We start from the raw sequence: 12,014 nt of genomic DNA on the forward strand, positions 1-12,014 counted from the left end.
ACTTCTACTTTTGCTTACCAGCTTATGTTAGACTCATTCCTTTTTGTTGCACCACTGAGATTTTCAAATACAAGAAAATGAAGAAAAGCAACAATTTTTTTTTTTCTTTATTTCACAGCATTCAGCATAATAGCTCAATCTAATCATTTTCCAAAATCTCAACAATTTCATACTGTTTTCTCTTCTAATATTACTGTCTGAATATGAAAATAACTATATTTTCAAAAACAAGCTCCTGACTTCCAACCTGAAAATAGAATGCCTGTTATTTGCATACGTTTGGATATTGGCCTTCCTGTAATTTTACAACTCCCACAGCAATCCATTAATGTGAAGCTCCATCTTTGACGTTTGTTGTCCATTCACAGGAGGTTCTTCCTGGAAAATCAAACTTGTGCAATTAACGAAAACACTGCCCAGCAGGCACAGTAAAACACCAAATCTTGATCTCTTCACTGTCCTGATTTGAAGTTTTTATATCTTAGCTCCAAAAACATCCCAAATATCTCCCAGCCACTCTCCCTTTTAAACATACACTTTCATTCCTCTCTCTTCAACAAAGAGTTAACTTGTCCCCATCTGCCATACAGATCAGGTTCAAAATCTAGATACAAATTCTTTAATTTTATTGTCATCCAGTGTCAGATAACATAATAATGCAACAATAAGATGTAATTGACTTAATGATTTGTTTCAAAAAAAAGCCCCAATGCACTTCATAGATGTCAGGATACACAATGCAATACCAGGAAAGAAGAGAAAGGGTGGAAGAGAGATAAGTAGAAATGCGAGTATGGAAATAACACGCAATACCAAATCAAGGTAAACAAAGATGTAGTAACAGACAATACAATTTAGTTTGGGAAAGAACAAATGGAGAGTTTGGCAAAAATTGAAAATTTAAGGAATGTAGAAGATTGGTGATGAGCTTTAGAGTAAGAAGGTCTGAACATTGGGCTTCAGTCGCAGATTGACTTTCGTGTGACAGTGCATAAATGATATGGAGAAAGAGAATGTAGAGTTTAAAAGCTTCAAATGGTCTCATTCACCTGAAGAAGGCAAGGACCAAAGACAATAACTTTTATTTTCTCAATATTGACTTGAAAATTCAGTCAATTCAGATGCTTTCAGATTGTTTACCGCATTTTGCCAACCTATGGACTCAAAGGGATAATGTTGAACATGATCAGCTTGGATGCAAGCTGATCTCATGCCAATAGCTGACATCACCAGGAGGCAGTGTGAAGATGAGCAAGTGGAAACGGCAGGTGGTGGATCCTTAGAGATTTCTGGATGTGGCTCTAGAGAAAAGACAACAAATTCCTGTTTGAATTGTCAAGCCTTGCATCAATGGCGTATGTACAGAACACCAGCATTTGAATGTTTGGAAATTGACTGATCAAGGAGTTGAGCAAGGAAGGGGGAAGGGAATAAAGAGATCGATCTCAGGGATAAGAACTTTACTGGGAAATAGAGAATGAACCACAGATACATAAATTCTAGAGTGGCTGGAAAATTAGTGGAGGTGTACAGGGATTAAAAACAAACAAACATTCAGGAAAAATGTACAAATGATAGGGTGGAAAGAGGGGGCACAGATTGAGCTGCCAGCTAGTCAACAATGAAATGCAGATTGACCTTGCATTTCAGAATGATTCTATAATAGATGGCTCAGCTAGGGATAGTGAAGCCTGGTTATGTTAGATGCTGCAATTGGTTTGGTCAGATGCATGCCAAGTTTGCTCCTGATTGAGGAGGGGTGGGAATTAGTGATTATATTACAGGGAACTAAGTCATCAAAAACAAATATTGAGGTGGTGATTAAATTGACAGTGGAGCAACTGCTGCAGTGCGGTTGGTAACATGTTTGAAAAGAAAACTGTGACAAGTACTTGAGGACTGAAATGACTGAAGTTGTCACTAGGTGCAAAGATTAAGGGAGGAAAGACAACTCTGAGTAAAAATATGAAGCTTTTAAATGAAAAGCACAAAATCCAGAAGAGAACGCTGAAACAAAGTGAAGAGGCTGAAGCCATAACTTAAAAGACGAAGACCTTGCCATTTATATAGCTGTTTGAACAAGGCAAGAAGCAAAACGCATTGCTAAGTAGTGTGGCTTTTTTTAAAAAACAGGGGGGAATGAATGCTACCAATGTGTCATTTTTTATGCCAGGGCTAACATCAATACAATCATCCATAGTGAGGCTGAATTGACTCTTGCTCATGATTAATCCAACATTCTGAAGAGAAATACTGAGAATTGAAACAATCATTAATGAGCCAGTAGACGTAATGGCAAGTGTGAATACAATATTGGAACATAAGAAAAGAACAAAGTGGAGGTTGGACAAATTAGTCTCAGAGGAGAAGACTGGGCGCAATGGTCAGTGAGAGCAGAGAATCAGGCAGTTGAGTTTGCTGCTCTGTAGTATCAAAAAAGATGCAAAACATGTGAGGAAAACTAATTGTTACACTAGTCAAACTTGGGATTAAATTCATCTGTACTTGTTAAAGCTAGGGAAGAAAACATAACTATTACATAAAAAAAAAGTAATTAGATAAACATGCCACAATATTACAAGATAGAACAAGTCCAGAAAACTGAATCAGCTAACTTAACATTAATATCTATTCAAAGATCAAATAGAAAAAGAGCAGAAACCAAAAGCAAAAGAACTGTAAGCATAAATTTCTAAAAGGAATGGCAGAGACGAGCCTTGTGAATTATTTGAAAAAGTAATGATATTGTACTAGTTGGGATATTTGGATTTTCAAAGGTCTTCAGTAAGATGGCAGACACATGACTAAGATCAGGCCAAGCAAAGTCAGAAGACAAACAGCAGTGGGCAATATGGTAGATAAGTTAAAATGTTATATTAATTAATCATTAATGATCGATCCACAGGTAAAGAATATAAAAGTATTACTTGCTTTAGGTTTGGTGATTAGAAAACAGCAAAAACTCTCGGCAAAATAGTTGGAGAAAACATTTGAAAGTGGATGTAGTCTCTGGTGAGATACCTATACTGCTCAGTAAACACTTCTATGAAACAATCATAAATGAAACCGGACATGGAGGACAATAAGTCACTTATTTTTGAGAAATCAATTGATTTGTGAGTTACTCAGTTGGACATTACATTCACTGAATAAAAGCTGGTGTTTCTCGCTCTGACAACGAGCTCTCCATAGACATAAACTAGACCACAACCAGTATTTTGGACATACATTGAATGTGGGAGAAACCTCAAAACCTCTCAGAACTGTTTTACTTGGAATTGATGGTTTCAGAGATGCCAAAGAAATCAGGAGCATTTTATCATTGGCTTCATAACCTCCAGGTCAATGAGGTGCAGCTTATCCTTTACTTCAGTATAAACACATACCATCTTCAGAAACTAATTGGTGTGCAGTTGGTTATCATGCAATTGGAATTTGTCAGCCGAGCAATAATGGCACAGGTGACAAAAATGAGAACACAAAGCAAAATGCCTTAAAGCTGTGAAAAAAATTTGCCTACTTTCCTGTCGGCAGTTAAAAATCCCACTAAAAGATGCCGGTGACTTAATGAGGAAATTGTGAAACTAATAAAACTATGGATAACCGTCTCAAAAGAAGGGATTGGTCATTTTAGACAAAAACAAAAAGACTTTTCACTCAAAGTGCCATAACTCTTAGGAATTCTCTATCCCTATGGCTGCAAAATAGTCCACCAGAGATTGATGAATTCTTGGATACTGCAGGAACCGAAAGATACAGGATAGGATGGGAAGGGAAGATAGCGGATCTTTCACCTTGACCCTATGAATTTATTAATAGGCAAAGACTTTACACAAAAGTCAAAACTAAAGTTATTTGAAAAAGGCCTTGAGGCATGCAGAGTGCATCCCTACCACTGGGCCAGAAGGTCCACATTCAAATATCTCATCAAACTTTCATGGCCATGGAAGATGTATCATAACACTGACAAACAAGTTGATTATCAATTTGGAAAGGCTTCCAATATGCCTATGGTAGGAGCTAAGAGCAGGAGTACCTGCTTTTCAAACCAACTACGGTTACCAGCGCAGGATATACGGGAAGTAGGAACAGCATCCAACTGTAAAACCAGTTGCCAAATCCAAAAAGTGGCAGTTGACTCTAAGATAGTCAGTCAGAATTGTGACAAACCTGCAAAACATGGGAAAAGCTGAAAAAAAAAACTGGAGAGAGAACATATGTTAATCTTGAATCAACTGGCTAGTAATTATATTCAAGGAATAGACATGAGATAGGAGCAGAAATAAAGAATTTTATTTTATTGAAAGTGCAATACGTGTCATTATAAAAAAACATTCTAAGTGACTAAAAGTCTCCAATGCTCTATCCTTCACCATTTGACAATCCAAAATTGACATTACTCTATTTTTTTCTTGTAACTGTCAACTTTGAAAACATGCTATCAAGTTTTACATTTGGCCAGCAATAGATAATATGTTTTCAAAAGCGGCTAACATTGTATACCATTAGATGGTCAAGGTTGAAGGTCTTCAATATTTTAATCTTCTTTACAGGAATTGTCAAAATATTTAGCAATTAGCAAATTCTGTACAGATCTTTCTTCTTTTACAAACAGATGATCAAACTCGAAGTCAGTCAAACTGTATAAGTTTTGTTTTGAAACAGGTGAAATCATATCATCCTTTTAAATGATACAGATGACTTATGTGGATATTTTTCAATCAACCTGCTCTGATATGATATGACACATCACTGGGGCAGGTAGATTTGAAACCCAGGCCACCTGACCAAGTGGTTAGGACACTAACAGTGCACCATTAAAAACCTTTAGAATGCAAGGTTCTGAGATGAGACTTTTTCAGACCATTATGGCCATAGGCAGATTACTTTGTGAAGTTGCGCTTTACTAAAATATGTACAACTTGACATCATCCAAGATAACTAACATTAGAAAAGTTTTTTAAAAGCAATCTTTACAACAGTTAAATCAATTTTTATACAACTTCACATATTAATATATATGATGTTTATACAACTGACAATGGGCAACTGATGATAGTTTGCTCCAAATTAATTTTTCCATGCTTTAAATCAATCAAGATCTTTTTATGGAAGAGGGCAAGTCTACACTGCTACTTCAACTGACATCATGGTAACTTGGGTCACGAGTGAATAGGTTCTCCCTCAGTGGTTTTGCAAGTGGGAAGAAATCCATCTGACTGCCATGTTCTCATGTTAAAAAAAATAGGACTCAACTGCCTTCTACAATTCCTTCTAAAAGGAAGCACATTTTCTAATTATCTGTCCCATTTGTCATTCCATAGAACAAGCAAACTGTTCAAAGCAAAAACAGAAAAGATCAAAATCCGATGAAATGATGTTCAGAATTTCTATGCAATACCAAGTTTTAGAGATGTTAAATTTAGGCCATTTTTGGCACATTGTTAATTGGTCTCTTCAATTTTTGCATTCCATGATGCTGCCAAATTTCTTGACAACCGATTTAAAATGTGCACAATATGGCTAAAAAAATGCAAGTCGTCATATGAACATTCTAAAATGGCCAAAATGAATAATAGCATTGTATACTGACAATAGATAAATGCAATTTTTCACTTTTATGGGAACATTAGATCTTTTGCTTATAGAAAGTAAAATACTTTAACTTCTAAATTATTCACAACCTCAGTTTTAACTACAGAAATCAAGCATCTATTTAACCCATTTTCCATTGAACCTCTTGCAAAACCTATAATACTTATATTTTTAATACAAAAATGGTGACCATGTTCTTATGAGTGGACATCAGTGAAACTCTGCAAAACCTGAAAGGAGAGAAAAGGAAAAAAACAAAAACATTAATTAAAATGAAATCAGCACAGGAAGCATTTAAAAAAAGACAAATTAAAACAAAAATAATGTTAAAACTAAGATGTATATGAGTGAAAGTACTTAATTTACACAATGTTTCTTGAAGGAAGCAACTCACAAAAATACATGTTCAAAAGTGAAAAACACCACTAACAGCAAATAGCCACAACTACTTTCCCTACTTTTGGTAAAATAAATCTGTTCTATGCTGTCAGCGTGACCACATTAATAAACAAACAGAAACCGCTACCTTCAGCTATCATTCCTAACTTCAAGGTTCATTTTAAATAAATTTAGTAACCAACTATAAATGGAAGAGAAAAAAATTGCAAGTTCTAAATGGTTCCAATGTTAAGCAATTTAATTACATTGATACCCCACATTAATAATAAGTACTAAAATAATTAACTTTCTATGAAACTCTGCCAACTACCAAATTCATATTTCCCTCCTTTTCCAAACTCTAGGCACCAAGCAACCTCTTTGAAGAAATCATGCAAGATCTCCAGCCTCAAAATCATGCTTGTCTTGTGATTAGCCAATATGTGGTTTGCAACATTGTAACTGTGGTTGAAACAAATTTATTGGTATCCCAACACATGCAGAATGTGATATTTTGCCATCTAAAAATATCAAAAAACAAGATTCATCAGAAAGTCCTATGCAAACCAGAATCCACATATTGCTGCATAATTGAACTTGCCACCACAATGGTTAATTTGGCTTTCTTAAACTGTGTTCAGCCTTAACATCCCAACCAAATACATCTTACCATATTAAGATTGATTTCTATCTAAAAAGCTAACATTAGTCCAGAGAGATCCAAGGCCATTCAGAACACCACTGGTTGAAATTTAAAATTTCATTAAAATTAAAATCACAGGTGTGGTTTAGCAGGGGAACGTTTCAGGCAGTAATACACGACTGGAAGGTCATACAGAATGTAGAACTTTCTCAATGGTCTACTGGCAAAATAACTATCCAAGGCAACAACAATCCACACAGGCCTAAGGTCTGAGATTCAACTTCTGATCTATGCTTCAAATTGATGTCCAGTATACTAGCAATAACAATACAGTATTTTAAATGAGAAGCTGGAAAAGTCAAGCACACATTTGTGAAGTTGCCAGAGAAAAATATCATCTAAAAGCCTAGCCTTTTACTTAGTGTCTTCTCTATTACCGTTCATCATGTAAGGCTCATCTCCCACTTCTGGGCATTCCAAAGGCAGACTTCAGCTTCTTTTAGACTAAGGACACTGATCATTACATCGCTGCCTTCATTCCTTTGATCAACTACTGCAGAAAAATAAATGGATGAATTATGACACTTAGTAGCATCTCCTAAAAATGCAGCAACATCTTTTAAAGTAGTCTTCAATTTACTCCACTTTCTGCTTTATAAGCAGCCCTGTAAAACTTACAAATATCATTCCCAAAAGCTAACCACATTAACAACAGAGTTTTGAATTTGCATCCAAGCAGGTTCTGACAATATTCTAGTCATCAGTTTTATAGTTAAATAAAAAGAATTACACTTGTAAGTGCAAAGACCACTACGCTTGAGGAAAGAAGTGAAATTATCTTCTAATATCAGGGAAACGCATAAAATGTATGTCATACATAAGTATAAACATCCCAACCAAATACAACTGACATCAAATTAGGATTGTACCTTTCATCAAAAAAGCTAACTCCCGAGAGATTCAAGGTTATTCAGAATGCCACTGGTAGCACTTTAAAATTGCATTAAAATTAAGTTCACAGGTGCGATTTTAACAGAGGAACATTTCATGCAATATTAGGTGAATTGAAATTCAGATAGAACAACAAACTTCCTCAATGGTCAACCAGTAAAATAACTACCCAAAGCAACAATAATCCAGGATTGGATGCTACAAATGTACAAATGCTACATGATAGCAGCAGCTCAGCAGGAGTGAGAAACAGGGACACAGAAAGAGGTGCTGGCCTCTGACATGCTCTCACTGTTAAAAGGGAGTGAGTGCCCACCAGTCCAGGGTGGTCTGGACCTGGGCCTGGACCTGGCCCTGCAACATGTCCACGGAGGACCCCTTCTTCATGGTGAAAGGAATCGCCATCAAGAGGAAACATCCTCTCAGCATCCATCGGCAGTGACAAGTAGGTCCAGTAGATCGCATTTGCGGCAGCAGTGGAGGTACTTTTGGGATTCCTGGCAGCCTCTGGTGAAGTGGCCCTGCCGCCGACGTGGAGACGGGTTTGGGTTCCCAGTGGTGTCTGCGTCCAGTCCAGATTCATGGATGCAGTGGAGGCAAGTTTGGGCCCAGTACGAGAACCGGCGACATCAGTAGCAGTTGCATTAGTGAAGTGGACGTGAAATGGACTCATGACAGCTGCAGAGCCAATTTTGGGCCGGTACGGTACACAGAGGCATCAGTGGTATCTGCATTGGCAAGACCTATAGAAGACTCAGTGGTGAGGACTTTGAGAGGAGAAGAGTTGACACTGAAGAGTGGTGACTTTTGTTCCAGTGGCAGCCACGTGGCAAAGGGGACTTGTATCTGGCCACTAGGCCCATGGCCCATGGCCCAGCACTTAAGAAGGACTATAAAATTGAACACTATTTATTTCTTCATTTTTTGCCCTTATATTCTATGTTAGAACATAGAACAGTACAGCACAGTACAGGCCCTTCGGCCCACGATGTTGTGCTGACCTATTATCCTACTAAGAACAATCTATGTTTTGGATTATTTTTCTGTGTTTTAGGATGGTGCCAGAAAGTGGCAACAGTATGCAACTTTTTCCACTGTATTTTGTTCTAACATACACTTAACAATAACTAAATAAATCAATAATTAGTTTAAAATGTATCACTTAAGTATTTTAGGGCATCCTGGAGATGTGAGAAGTGCTAAATAATTTGCAAATTATTTTGTCATGATGAACCTTAATGGGAAAAACGCAAGGAAAGAGAAGTTTATTTAGGACATCCTACTGACAGGCACTGTGCAAAAATGCAGCTGGATGAGATACAAAGAGAACTGCTGGCATCCGAATAGGCTTCATTAACAAACAGCAGCTGATCAAAATAAGCACAACAGAGAACAATAGAAAACACTGAAATTTGAGAGGGAAACAAGGAGGAAACGAAACAAAAAACACCTTCATCTCCATTGGTTTTATTCTTGTTCAAAATTCCTCAAAACTTCGAAATTATTTCATTACCATTCTGCCACATTTTAGTGAACACTGCAAACACAAAAGCAGCACTGATTTTGTATTGGCCGTGTATCATCAATACCACTGTCTGATGCAGTAACTACCACATGAGCAGGAATTGTACTACGGCACTGCCCAGCAATGAAGCAGCAGTGACGATGCCTGTGACAAAGATGGCACTACCAAATGTCACCACAATGTGATTATACACACTGGACAGAAAGAAAGCACCTAATGCTTCCGAGGAATCTTGGGCAAATGAACTACCACTTACTCCAATAGTGTGAAAACTGAAACAATTCTCAAAATAATTGAAGCAACGAGCTGCCTTTGCTCTGAAGCTTGCTGCAGTAGGATGCACTCTGTGCAGGGTAATAAAGTGCTGTTCCCCCATGGGGATAATTAGTGCATAATTTCAAGGGTTAAATGCCATTCCCACTGTGCACAGATGGGTGATCAGCATACAATTGGCAGCCTACAATTCTGGGCCTCAGTTTTGAGACCAAACACACTTCATTCCACAGCTGTTTGTTAGCAGCTTGTGGTCAGGTGGCCAGCAGCAGAAATTCAAGACTGGTTAAGAGCTACAATCTAGCATGCTGGTTGAAACTCTGACCGCTAGTTGAAACTGCTGTGACCTGTAGTTTCCTGTATTCAAATAAGGCAAGTGTCATACGTCTAAGCATACTAACACCAGATTACCTTGTATGGAGTATGGAATGTCGCAGTTTATGTCTCCCAAATGTTTACCAGTAAACTCCATTGGCTGGAATCGAACAATGTGATCAGGCTTTGATCAATTCATTGTCTGAATGCCAGAGATCTTTCTGGAAATGGAACACATTTTCAGATAAGTTAAAAGAACAAAGAAATTTTCTGAGAAGAAGCCTCCAAGACACATTTGAAAAGCACATGCCTTGTAGGCACTTTCAGCGAGAACAAAGAATCAGGAGGCAAGATCTATACGGAGAACAAAGTTAGTCACTTCTCTCAAATCAGGGTAGCATTTAATTCAAGCCAAACTTAGAGTTGAAGTAAGAGTTAGGGTTAAATGTGAATTAAGTTAAGCTAAGGTAAAGTGAAGTTAAATGAAGAGTTAAAGCTTAAGTTAAGTTAGACGAAATAAGAAGTAAATGCTGCAATAAATGTATGCTTCATATTGAATATTGGTACTTGAGAGTTAAAGAATAAATAATTTGAGTTAAAAAGTTGCTGAGTTTCCATCAGTCACACCTATTTAAGCAAGGCAACAAAAACGTAAAATTACAGTTCCCAAGTCAGTTCTTGATATATCCTTTTTGTGTTGAACATTACGGCAACTGCAAAATAATTCATGCAACAACTTCTTTGTCCATATCAAGCATTTTACAAAAGCAGCATTGATCTTTCTGAAATTAAATATTGTAAAATAAGATCAACGGAAGACACTGAAATATGTTTTAATTTTAGCTTCTGATACGTACCGCAAGTCAATTCTCACATCTGGATTTCTAGTGAAAAAGTAATCACTTCATCACTTTTCATAAGACATTTAAATTATTTGAAGATGTTCTTTACCCATTGCTAAAATTAAACAAAAAGCTGAAGGTTTTGCTGTGCACTTATCAGGATGACAATACAAGAAATCAAACCTAGAAATGAAGCATCAATTTATATAACATGAGAAGAGAGTGCTGATTAGTTAGACTACGGTTGGCATGGAGATGCAACAGGAACTGGTAAATGTCAAGCTTAGCTGATCACGTGGGAACACCGCCCACCACGTACATGACAGATACTCATGTGACTCAACCAATGTTGTCTGCCTCATATGCTGCAGATGAGGATGTCCCAAGGCATGGTACATCGGCGAGACCATGCAGCCAGAATGCGCCAGACAGGAATGCTCCCTCCCACTGGGGAGCACTTCAGCAGTCAAGGACATTCAGTTTCCAATCTCTGGGTAAGCATCCTCCAAGGTGACCTTCGAGATATACAACAACACAGAATCGCCAATCAAACTGATAGGCAAGTTCCATACCCATGAAGACGGCCTCAACCGTGATCTTGGGTTCATATTGTGCTCAGGTAACACCACCATACTCTTCTGTATTTGTAGAATCTTCCTTACTGTCTTGTTTTAACACCAGCACCTTGATAACTTGTTATGATCTCTCTACCTTAATTACTTTGTACAGTTTTGGATTATGTGTTACTTTTGTTAGGCCCTCGGCATTCGGCTCTTAGACCTATCGTGTTATTCCAGCCTTTTGATTTGTCTCTAGCACCACCTTATTTTTAACATTTTGTAGTTATCTCTCTGCCTCAGTTAATTGGATTATAGGTCATCCCCTTCACTTACTATTCAGCTGTTGACACTTTACTCACGCAGTCTGATACTTTTGATCACCTGCAGAGACTTATTATTCAACACTTCACTCACACCATTTGTGTGATCTTTTGATCTCTCTGCTTATAAATTCTGTGCCTGTATGCTTTTCTTCACTTCACCTAATGAACGGGCAGCACTCCAAAAGCTTGTGATTTCAAATAAATCTGTTGGACTATAACCTGGTGTCGTGTGACTTTTGACCGTAGCTGATTAAGCTCAAGACCAGGCATAGAGTGACTAGTCAGGTGTTTGTCTTTTCTTTAAAAACTGGACCACACAGATTAATTCATGCTTTCTTTCAAAGCCCAAAGCCAATACTTTGAATTATAGTTGTGCTGAAAAGATACGTCTATTTAAATGGTTACCGAAGTTGAGAGGGAAACATCAGAAACCCATTCCCAAATATCATTTACTTATCAATAGCTGCAACCACATCACAAGCAGGATTCTGACTTCAAATATTCACATAGGAAGCTTTAATTTCAAAAGCTGGTAAAGGCTTGACCATTGCAATGCCTTTAAGTTCGATAAATAGTTTAAAATTCAACATCAGATACTTGCACTAATCA

General features: G+C 37.4%; 1 long non-coding RNA gene across 1 annotated transcript; it reads right to left on the bottom strand.

Annotated features, from left to right (window-relative positions):
• Nucleotides 1-4,271: 4,271 nt before the first annotated feature.
• On the bottom strand, nt 4,272-11,419 carry LOC109917314. The gene is made up of 3 exons (XR_007261277.1): nt 9,777-11,419; nt 7,054-7,169; nt 4,272-5,825 (listed from the first exon to the last, which is right to left on the bottom strand). It is a non-coding gene; the product is annotated as an uncharacterized LOC109917314 (long non-coding RNA).
• Between the last annotated feature and the right edge of the window lie 595 nt (nt 11,420-12,014).

The sequence above is a fragment of the Rhincodon typus genome, unplaced genomic scaffold, assembly GCF_021869965.1.
Source record: "Rhincodon typus isolate 14 unplaced genomic scaffold, sRhiTyp1.1 hic_rhity00001637, whole genome shotgun sequence".
Taxonomy (NCBI): domain Eukaryota; kingdom Metazoa; phylum Chordata; class Chondrichthyes; order Orectolobiformes; family Rhincodontidae; genus Rhincodon; species Rhincodon typus.